The following is an 11542-nucleotide window of genomic DNA, read 5'->3' on the forward strand; positions in this document are numbered from 1 at the left end:
TGTAAAAACCGGCGGCTCGTTCCGGTTCAGAAATAGACATAAAATCGGTGATAGTTGAACCGCTCCCTTCCCCGGTTCGCGGTCCAACCGGTTCGACCGACTGATTCAAACCGGTTTTTAAGACATTGCTTAACACTGTCTGGTGGTGGTTTTGTCTGAGTTAAGCGCTGTAATCACAGCAATGAAGAAGCGACGTCAGTCGATATCCGGGAGGTGATCCTGGGAAGAAACTCTGACGGTCTAGTTAGTCTAAGTGTGTACATGAGAATGCAGAGATTAGGGTTTTAGCTACAAGGAAGCGATCCTTTCCTCTAAAGGAGAAGGATCCCTTTTATACATGTCATCCATTGAGCATGATCCCAGTGGTTTCCTGAACTCCCACTTACACAACCTCAATATAAACGTCCACTTGAGCCGTCTCTCCTCCTGGCCAGGATGTGAAACTTGCCCTAGTTCACACCCTTCATGCCTTCCGGAAAAACCTGATCGATTCTCCCCCACTTGGATTCGACAAAGTTCTCTCATCCCTTAAATCCGATGGGTTCCCAACCCATTAACCTCATATAGCATGAACTGCCTACGTCCTGAACTAATCAATACTAACGTTCCATTGTTAGCCAAACTCAATGACCGCCCATTTCCTGAAATCCTGAAGAATACTCTTGAATTCTTAACCAGTCCAATAATCTAAATCACTTCCCATGATACCATACCAATTCCTTAAGTTCTTATGCTGGTAACTAAAACCACAAACCTTGTCATGCACTGACGAACATCCACTCCAATTTCCATTCTCAAAGAATTACTGAACTTTAACCGACTACAGCCCATGTGGATATAAAACTCCCCTGAAACTTCCAAAGACCAACAACTCATGCATATGACATCACAATCTACCTGCTACTGCTCCTCTCCTAGCAACGGTGATGCTTGAACCCACAAGTTCTTCTATAGACAACTGTCGATCTTACTAGAACATATGATAAAACCCCTGAACCCCGACCAAAGATCTTCCAAACAACACCCCTGAATTGATCCCGACAAAGACCGGGATCAACAACGGAACACGCCGCAACCTACTCAACAAGATACCAACCTGAGATATAACTTACCCAAACCCAACAAATTTCCAATGCGATACAAATTCCTGATAACAACCTAGAAGAAAACAAAAGATGGCATTCCCGCAAAATCACCTGAAGTAATCCCGACGTCCTCCTCCTGAGGACATGGTGCATAACTCCCCTCTGATCCCAAATGACAAGAGCTAACAATAGGATCCTCCTTCCTGAAGGATTCTAGGGATCCACCGTCTTTGGGCTCCAGATGAGCCCCCAACCGCCCTACCACAATACCGGCCCGAAAGGCCCCTAGGTGACCATCAAAGAGCTCTACAATCCTTTCCTTGGCCGAACCAAAGACCGCCAAGGTCCAATCCGAAACACCACGATTATTCTCCGATGAGATGAACTCCCACGACCGCGCAAAGATCAGCTCACTACCTGCTATTGAGCCAGAGCCAGAATCTGAACCCCATTCCTGAGTGCTCAACACTATACCAAAAACAACATGCAAAAGATCCGAATATACCCAAGAATCCTCATCCCACAGGCTTCCTAGATTCTCCAAGACTCTCCCCGATTCGAGTATGGATCCTGTGCTTTCAGTATTACGAGCCCAACACTACCTTCCACACCTATCCATACTTTCCTCAAGAATCCTCCTAAATCCTCTAAGTCGCCTTCTCAAATCCATACCCCAAACACTCGCTACCCAGCACAACAAAACCCACCGAAGCAATCCCTAGGCTTACCTAGGTTCCCATCGAACACTCCTGACATGCATAATGACATATCACAATCCTTGGCAATATAATCCAGACAGTAGCAGAGAATCAACCCGAGATATAACTTACCCAAACCCAACAAATTTCCAATGCGATACAAATTCCCGATAACAACCCAGAAGAAAACAAAAGATGGCATCCCCGCAAAATCACCTGAAGCAATCCCGACCTCCTCCTCCTGAGGACATGGTGCAGAAGTCCCCTCTGATCCCAAATGACAAGAGCTAACAATAGGAACCTCCTTCCTGAAGAATTCTAGGGATCCACCATCTTTGGGCTCCAGATGAGCCCCCAACTGCCCTACCACAATCCCGACCCGAAAGGCCCCTAGGTGACCATCAAAGAGCTCCACAATCCCTTCCTTGGCTGAACCAAAGACCGCCAAGGTCCAATCCGAAACACCACGATTAATCTCCGATGAGATGAACTCCCACGACCGTGCAACGATCGGCTCAGTACCTGATACTGAGCCGGAACTAGAATCTGAACCCCATTCCTGAGTGCTCAACACTATACCAAAAACAACATGCAAAAGATCTGAATATACCCAAGAATCCTCATCCCATAGGCTTCCTAGATTCTCCAAGACTCTCCTCGATTCGAGTATGGATCCTGTGCTTTTAGTAGTACGGGCCCAATACTACCTTCCACACCTATCCATACTTTCCTCAAGAATCCTCCTGAATCATCTAAGTCGCCTTCTTAAATCCATACCCTAAACACTCACTACCCAGCGCAACAAAACCCACCGAAGCAATCCCTAGGCTTACCTAGGTTCCCATCGAAGACTCCTGACATGCATAATGGCATATCACAATCCTTGGCAATATAATCCAGACAATAGCAAAGAACCAACCCGAGATATAACTTACCTAAACCCAACAAATTTCCAATGCGATACAAATTCCCGACAACAACCCAGAAACAAAAGATGGCATTCCCGCAAAATCACCTGAAGCAATCCCGACCTCCTCCTCCTGAGGACATGGTGCATAACTCCCCTCTGATCCCAAATGACAAGAGCTAACAATAGGATCCTCCTTCCTGAAGGATTCCAGGGATCCATCGTCTTTGGGCTCCATATGATCCCCCAACTGCCCTACCACAATCCCGACCCGAAAGGCCCCTAGGTGACCATCATAGAGCTCCACAATCCCTTCCTTGGCTGAACCAATGACCGCCAAGGTCCAATCTGAAACACCACGATTAATCTCTGATGAGATGAACTCCCACGACCGCACAACGATCGGCTCAGTACCTGATACTGAGCCGGAACCAGAATCTGAACCCCATTCCTGAGTGCTCAACACTATACCAAAAACAACATGCAAAAGATCCGAATATACCCAAGAATCCTCATCCCACAGACTTCCTAGATTCTCCAAGACTCTCCTCGATTCGAGTATGGATCCTGGGCTTTCAGTAGTACGGGCCCAACACTACCTTCCACACCTATCCATACTTTCCTCAAGAATCCTCCTGAATCCTCTAAGTCGCCTTCTCAAATCCATACCCCAAACACTCGCTACCCAGCGCAACAAAACCCACCGAAGCAATCCCTAGGCTTACCTAGGTTCCCGACCTCACCCTGCTATCAGCTGCTGAAGGATTCCTCATAATTCCAGTCATCCACCTCATGAATACAATCACATGCAACAAAGTTTAGATAATCCTTCGAGTAACAGACTCATCCCTACAATGGTTGGAATCAGATAATAGCAGCACAATAGGGTCAAATCCATCACTCTCAGATTATTCAAATCTTGTCACATGGGACTTGGCGTATTCACTTAGTTGTTAACTCCCATCACCTAAGAGTTCATGTAACACCCATAATCTAGAAGGTTAATTGTGAAATAAATCCCCTATTCTAAGGATCAACTCGTCGAGTTGATGGTGGGAAACTCGACGTGTTGGAGGTCTTTGGGTCGCGCATTTTGATGAACCAACTCGGTGAGTTGGTGAAGGCAACTCGACGAGTTGGACGCTGATTGAGAAACCCTAATTTTAGGGTTTTGCACCCTATTTAAACACCTTAAGTCCCATGTGTTGGCCTGATTCCCAGCCTCCATAGCCACTGTCACAACTAGCATTTCTAGCTAGGAAATTCTATTATCATGTAAACATAATCTATTTTAAGGCATGTACTCTAAGTGAAAATCATACTCTATGCTTAATCAAAATCATCCATTTGAATCGAAGCTCACTTAAGAAGCCCATAACATAATACAATACATTCCATTTGTCAACTATGAGTTGAAAACCATAGAGATCCTAGTTCAAGTTAATATGGACTAGGATTCTCTTATTGGACCTAATGGACCAATAAACTTTCAATTTGACTATTTTAGGCCAAGGAACCCTAATTGGGATCTAATTGAACCCACATTCATGAAACTAAAACATTTTGGGTCATGTGGGCCTAGAATAGTTCATTTTACCCCTAACGGGCCATTTTGGGCCATAAATGATGTCATTAGCCCTAATGAGCCGTAAACTATCTTCTTGGGCTTCATTGGGCCGTAAACCCCATTCCTTCACCACCTTTGGGCCGTAAACCCATAAAAGGGCCCAATGGGCCTAAATTTCCATATTAGGCCCTATAACATTCGAATATATTCACCTATGGCCCAAATTAATTCTTTTCTTTCCTCCTTAAGCCCTTCTCGAGTTTAAAAAAAAAGGAAAAGAAATGGAATGGAAGAAGATTGATCTAGGCTTGACAACACATAATTAACCTACATGTTTCAAGGTAATCACATACTTCTAGAAGCTATTATCCTCCATGCAATAATGTTTAATCTCTCTCCTCCTTCCTCTCTTCTTATGGCCGAGAGATGCCACAACCATCCCCACTTCATCCCTTTCAATCTCCAAAATTCTCTCTAACTCTCAAAAGTTTCTCACCTTCTTCCTCTTCAAAATTTCGTGAGTTGGTGTGGGTGTTTCAAGAGAACTTCATCAAGAACTCATCCATTGTGGTAAGATCTTACAAACCCAAGTGTTATACTTCATCTTTAATCTCATTCACTCCTCTTACACCCATGTTTTCGTGAATCATGCTTCTCAGAACCATCTAAGTCCGAAAATCCTTCTCAAGAAGCTTCCTAGGGCCGAGATCTACTCATTTCATCACCAAGAACCAAAAACATCAAAGCAATGTGAGTTCATACCCCTTGTTTTTCGGTTTTACTATGTTTTGGGGGAGGATACTGTCACACCCCGAAACCGTGATGGCGGAATCGTTCCGGAGCGGAGGACGTCATGTTTAGCATCACAACCAATGAATAATAGCAATCATAGCAACACAACCAATACAGTGGATACATATATGAAAAATGTTTACATCAGTTTGAAACTTGTTTTAAGCACATCAAAAGTATGTAGAATATAGAAAATGTGACTCTTATTGCTCTGACTCCTCTAATCCAAGAAGTACCTGTCTACTGATTTCCTGAGAATACAAGCAGTTTGGAAGAATATCAACATAAAGCTGGTGAGTTCATAAGCATTTAGTTTTGGTGTAAAAGTTTTCTTTGAATCCTTTTGAAAAGTGTTCCTCAAGAAAATCCTATATTTTCTTATGAAAAGCGTGTTTGAAAACCCATTCCTTCCATGACTTCCAAATTCATACAAGATATGTACAATCCAAGGTGTCATGGAATGAATATGAATATCCGTTAGTTACTTATTAAACAATCCGTTTATGAAAAGCCGAGTTATCCCGGGAAAATCCTATATTTTCCCTAAAACTTGATGGTTGGTTCCGTTCTAAACTGAGGTGTACAAGTATCTACCATACTTATATCGATAAACGCAGTTTTCTTTTAAAAACCCTGGTTACTCCCAGTGAGGTATATTAGCCTTATTACATAAATAAAACTAATAAAAAGAAAACGTGATGAACTAAGTCCTGAAGCTATTATTAATACCCTCTAGTAATCTATCGGTTATTACTTTGAGGTTAGTTCATTTGATTCATTATTACAAAAGTAAATTCCTGTTATCTACGTTGCGAGGGTCATGACCATACATTAACTTGATATGACACGTACTGGGGCCAATATCCTTTATGACTTTGTCACCCGTAGACCTGTCGGTCCTACTGTAGCTAGCAGTAAGGTGCGGGATAGTCAGTCCCGTATAGATCTATACACAACAGTCATGCTCTCCCTACAAGAGATTCTGGTCACAAGTGCTAGTCCTACACTCTGATTCTGTGGGAGTGTTACCAAGGGTGTGTCTCCAACTTAGACTAACAAATTTACAAGTAATAATACTGAAAATCCTTTTTATGATTTGCATGAATCCTTTATAAAATAATACGTTTTACTATATGATTCATAAGTTCGTTACTCTAGTTTTAAAAACTGTTTCTACGAGTTGATTTCTAAATCGTTTGGTAAAAACTGTTTTCCATGTTAAAAGCATACTGAAAATATAATTATCTCAAACAAAATAATATATTTTGAGCATAAGTTTCCTTATGCTTTTGCTTGTATTCCCCCCTGAAAACATGAAAAACTCAAAAAACGTAGGGGGTATGAACTCACCGTTTGACGTAGAATTCGTGTATAAGTCGATAGGAATGATGAGTGTCAAAAGGATCCTCGGACACAAACGTATCCTATTTAACATATAGAAGCACATATATGAATTAGGTGAGGGCATAACACTATTTGTTATGGAAGGAAACCACCTTAGGGACTAGGAAACACTTGAAATTAAGTGTTAGAATCACATGTGATTGAAGGTGAGGAGTTTGCGACCGTAATCAGGGGTGTACGGTCATGTGTTTGCGGTCCAATAGGGTTTTCGGCCCAAAAGTTTGCGGCCCACGTGTTTGCGGTCCATGGGTTTGCGGTCCATGGGTTTACGGCCCATGGGTTTACGGCCCATAGGTTTACGGCCGTAAACACTTGATGAGGGATATGATTTTCAGTGTTTCAAGGTCATTTCTAGCCTCATGGAAGTGTTCTAAGCCTCGTGCATAGCTAAAAGGGGGTGTTTAAGGTCAATCCTTGACCAATTACTAGGGTTTACGGCCAATGAGGGGTATACGGCCGTACACAGGGTTTACGGCCGTAAACACTTCGTGTTCATGTCTTTTGGGTCGATTTTTAGGTGAAAATCCAAAGTTTCTAGCATATATCAAGCATAGGGAGTAGTTACTTACTATAAGGAAGCTTGGATGAGGTTTTTAGCCACCAAGAACTAGTGTGTGTTCTTGGTGTTCTTGGTGAGAGAGAAGATCTAGCAAATGATGAAAATTATGAAATGAAACATGGATTTATTACTAGATAAGGGATTGAAACACAATCAAAGTGAAGAATCACTTACAATCTTGGGGATTCTTAAGCCGAAATCGATGGATGTAGAGAGATAGAGAGAGAGTAGAGAGAAAAAGCTTATGTGGTGTGTGTGTAAAGTGGTAAAATGAAGGCCTAGCATCCCTTTTATAGGGGTGAGTTTTCGGCCAAGGGGTGGGTGGGGGTGTACGGCCGTAAACTCGGGTTTGCGGTCGTACACTCCTCTCGAAGGGGTGTTTGGCCCGAATGCTATGCTTTGGCTTAAAAAAACTCGTTCTTGGACCCAAACCTTGATGACACTAAGCTTAGAATAATTAGTTGGACCCAAAAATAAGGCTAACAAGGGCAGAAATAAATTTCGAATTGATTTATTTTTAACGGTTTGAACGAAAGAAATTTCGGGTTGTCACAGATACAAGTTGCTTATGTGCTAGATCTATGTATTTGTGCATGTTTATGTGTGTTTTCTATGTTATGTGTTGTGATTTTGTGATGAAACTCCATAAATCTCGAAAACTCTAACAAAAACTTGATGATATTTGTGAACTAAACCACTTTATATAACTTACCTTGAAGATGAAAGTATTATACATGTTAAAGATGTTGAAAGACTAAACTAGATCTTGTAAAGGGACCATTTTTGATAAATAAACAAAAAGAATGACAAGTTTATGATACTTACGGTTTTACAAGGACTAGAAGAATCATATTTATATAAAATGGGTCTTTATAATAATCATAGTTTTAAAAGGGCCAAAAGTGCTAAATTTCGCATAATGGGGCTTAATATGGGCCTTCATGGTTTCATTGGGCTTAAATTGTAAATTTATGATTTTTATGGATTAAATTGTGATTTAACACAAAAAATTTGAGCCAAAAATGTAAATTAACGGTTTTATGGGCTGAAAATGTCACTTTATTTGAATTTGGGCCTAAAATGTTGTTTTCACAAAATTGGGCCGAAAATGTCATTTTTTTTATCAAAAATGGGCTGAAAATGTAAATTATACATATAAATAGGCCAAAAATGTTATTTTTACATAATTGGGCCAAAATGTCAATTTTTATATAATTGGGCCGAAAATGTCAATTTTCATGATATTGGGTCGAAAATGCTATTTTTAACAATAGTGGGCTAGAAATGTCATTTTATTTGAAATAAGCCCATAAATGTAAACTTTTGGTATTAAGGGACCTAAAATGTCAATTTTATCAAAAGTATACCTAAATTGTAAATTTTCGGCTTAATGGGTCAAAAATGTCATCATTACACAAAGTGGACTTTTTATGCCATTTTAGAAAACAATCAAGCTTAAACAAACAATGTAGTAACAAACGAACTAAATTAATCGATTACATGTTTATTTGGGCCTAATACTTGCAATCCATGTTATTGGGCCTTAGTGGCCCATTTACATGCTTATTAGGCCTGAATTATACATTACATGTTTATTGGGCCTTAGTGGTCCATTTACATGTTTATTGGGCCTGGACTATACATTTCATGTTTATTGGGCCTTATTGGTCCTTCTACATGTCTGTTGGGCATCATACATTCATATACATACTCGTTGGACTTTTCAAACATAAAAACGTACCCGAAACATTAGATATAACATAATACAATATTCGCATAAACACAGTTAAGGATGCTAGTGGGACATGTCGGTTGACACCTCTCGAGTGTACAATCGTAGCCTGTAGTTATAACCAGAGTCTCCTGGAGGGAGAGCGAGAGTTTGTGTATAGATCTATACGGGGTGACACCGCACACTTGAGCTGTTCGCTACAGCTAGACTAGGCCAGTCTAGGGTGACAAACCTTACCTTAATCAAGCCGGCGCCTGAAAACGCCACGACAGGCGAACTCGTCATAAATCAAGTATGGTTAAAACGGCTCACATAAAGATTCTTTCCATCATAATTTTCTAGAATACATATAAAACCTTGTCGATACGAAAACATACATACACTAATATCGGTCTTAGGATTTTGAGACCACGACACTTTTATAAACAAAAAATATAGGATTTTCTGGGGAAACATACAGTTAAACAATACCTTTGTAACGACCCAAAAATCAAGGATAAAAATTTCATTTTTAATATAGCGAAAACATTAATACCATTTATTTCGAACATTTCAAATCATCGTTAAGTAAAAAATTTATCAGAGTTCATCCCAAAATCGTTCATTGCGGAAATCATAGGTGTGTGCACTGCGATCAATCCGGGCTCTTCTTTTCCAAAACGTTGATACCTGAAACCAAAACTGTAAACCGTAAGCACAAAGCTTAGTGAGTCCCCCAGAGCATACCCCACACACAATCCACATAACACATACCATATTAGCTATAAAAGCTACATATATCACATAAGCCATGCATACATAAAACCTAGGAAATCCATGGGCTACCCCACATGGTCTTACTTCCAATGCCATGGGCTACCCCACATGGTCTTTACCTAGGGACTGTCATGGGCTACCCCACATGGTCTTACATCCAATGCCATGGGCTACCCCACATGGTCTTTACCTAGGACAGCCATGGGCTACCCCACATGGTCTTTACCTAGGACAACCATGGGCTACCCCACATTGTAACAACCCGATATTTTTCAAATCAATGTAACATTCAAAAAGTCAAATATAATGAACTATTTGGAATCAACGAAATTAGCGTCAAAAAATGAAGTGTTTTAAAATCTTAATTGGGATGCATAAAGTGTTAGATATCGTGCCAATGTTTCCAAAAACGTAAAGAACACTCAAATCCGAGTTATAACGAAGGAGTTATGACCAATCAAAAATCCACGACACACCCGGTAAAACACTGCTAAACGTAAAAAGTGAAACTTCGATAAAATACTTTTTAGCCTTAGGTATCTAAACGAAAGTCGAAGATTTCGTTAAACCGTGAGTATACATAAAAAGAACGCCCAAATCTGACTTCGTATGAGGAAGTTATGATTTTTCTAAGTTTCGGAACAGCGGTAGACAGCTAAAAATTCGGAATAAAGATCGAGCGATTTTTAGCCGACGCAACCTAAACGAGAGTTTAAGGTCTCTACAATAGTAGCACAATGGTAAAAAGACAGACGAAAACGGACGTCGGATAAAGAAGTTATGGATTTTTAACGGAATTATCGTGTCCCGGCCTATTAAATAAAATATAATTAAAAATAACATCAAAATTTGCCGAAGAAGTCTAAATGAAAGTTGTAGAGTATTTTCTCACCTTCGCGTGGATATAAAGAACGTCAAAAACGGAGTTCGTATGCGAACGTTACGGATTTTACAAGTTCGAGGTGCACAAACCGAGACGATTTACGCCCAGCGTACTCGGATGCTAGGCTGCGGATCGTCCACGTCGCCCCTCTACGCCTCTATGCCTGTCCCATCTGAAGTCCAGCAGACGAGGATGCGGTAAGCGATGACGCACGGGTACGCCCCGCGTAACCTCGTACGCCCAGCGTACCGAGGGTCTTCAGCCCCTATAAAAGGAATGCGAGGGTTCCGGGCATAAGTGCTCATTTCCTCTATTTCTCTTGCGTTTTTACTCCGTTTTGCGTGCAAGAAATATCCCGAAGCCCCGGTTTTCATACCTCAGCCCCGATGAAGGTCTGAAGCCCCGAGATTCCCGAGAATCTCACCATTTTCCGGTCGAAGTGCCGCCCGAGAAAAATCTCATTTTCTTCGAATCATCACACTTTCCAGGTGAGTTCATACCCCTACTTTTTCACGTCTTTTCATGTTTTAGGGGGGGAATACAAGTGCAATATGATAAAAACTTATCGTTTTATACGGATTCACATACATCACCTACATTTTTATAAATGTTAAAATAACTTTGATATCAACGTTATAGTTTACATGCAAAGTTAGTATTACATCGAGTTTTTATCGCCAAATGGAACACACTTTCGGAAAAACTATAATGGGTATAGTTTGCGGGTTATTCATTACATCTTTACGTAAACATTGTGAAAATGAAATACTTTCATCTACACGAAATATAGACTTTTCTTTTCGTAAATCTATTAAATACTAAGAGTTGTGAGACATTCAGCTTCAACGTACTCTCAAGTACGTATTTCAAGTCCTGTATTATAAACCATAATCTCTTGGAGGGAGAGCGTGATACTTGTGTATAGATCTATACGGGATTGACAATCCCGCACCTAAACTGTTAGCTACAGTTAGACCGGCAGGTCTGGGGTGACAAACGTCATAACACTACAACGCCTAAAGAACGTTGTTACAGGCAGTCTGGGTCAATAGCATGGTTATAAAACTCACACGGAAGTATTAAAATAAGTTTGATTTACGAGACTTTTGATACATTCAGTAAATACATTATTTGAGTATAAATACACTAATCTATTCGA

Source organism: Lactuca virosa, chromosome 3, assembly GCF_052849685.1.
Source record: "Lactuca virosa cultivar CGN04683 chromosome 3, Lactuca_virosa_CGN04683_v6, whole genome shotgun sequence".
NCBI lineage: Eukaryota > Viridiplantae > Streptophyta > Magnoliopsida > Asterales > Asteraceae > Lactuca > Lactuca virosa.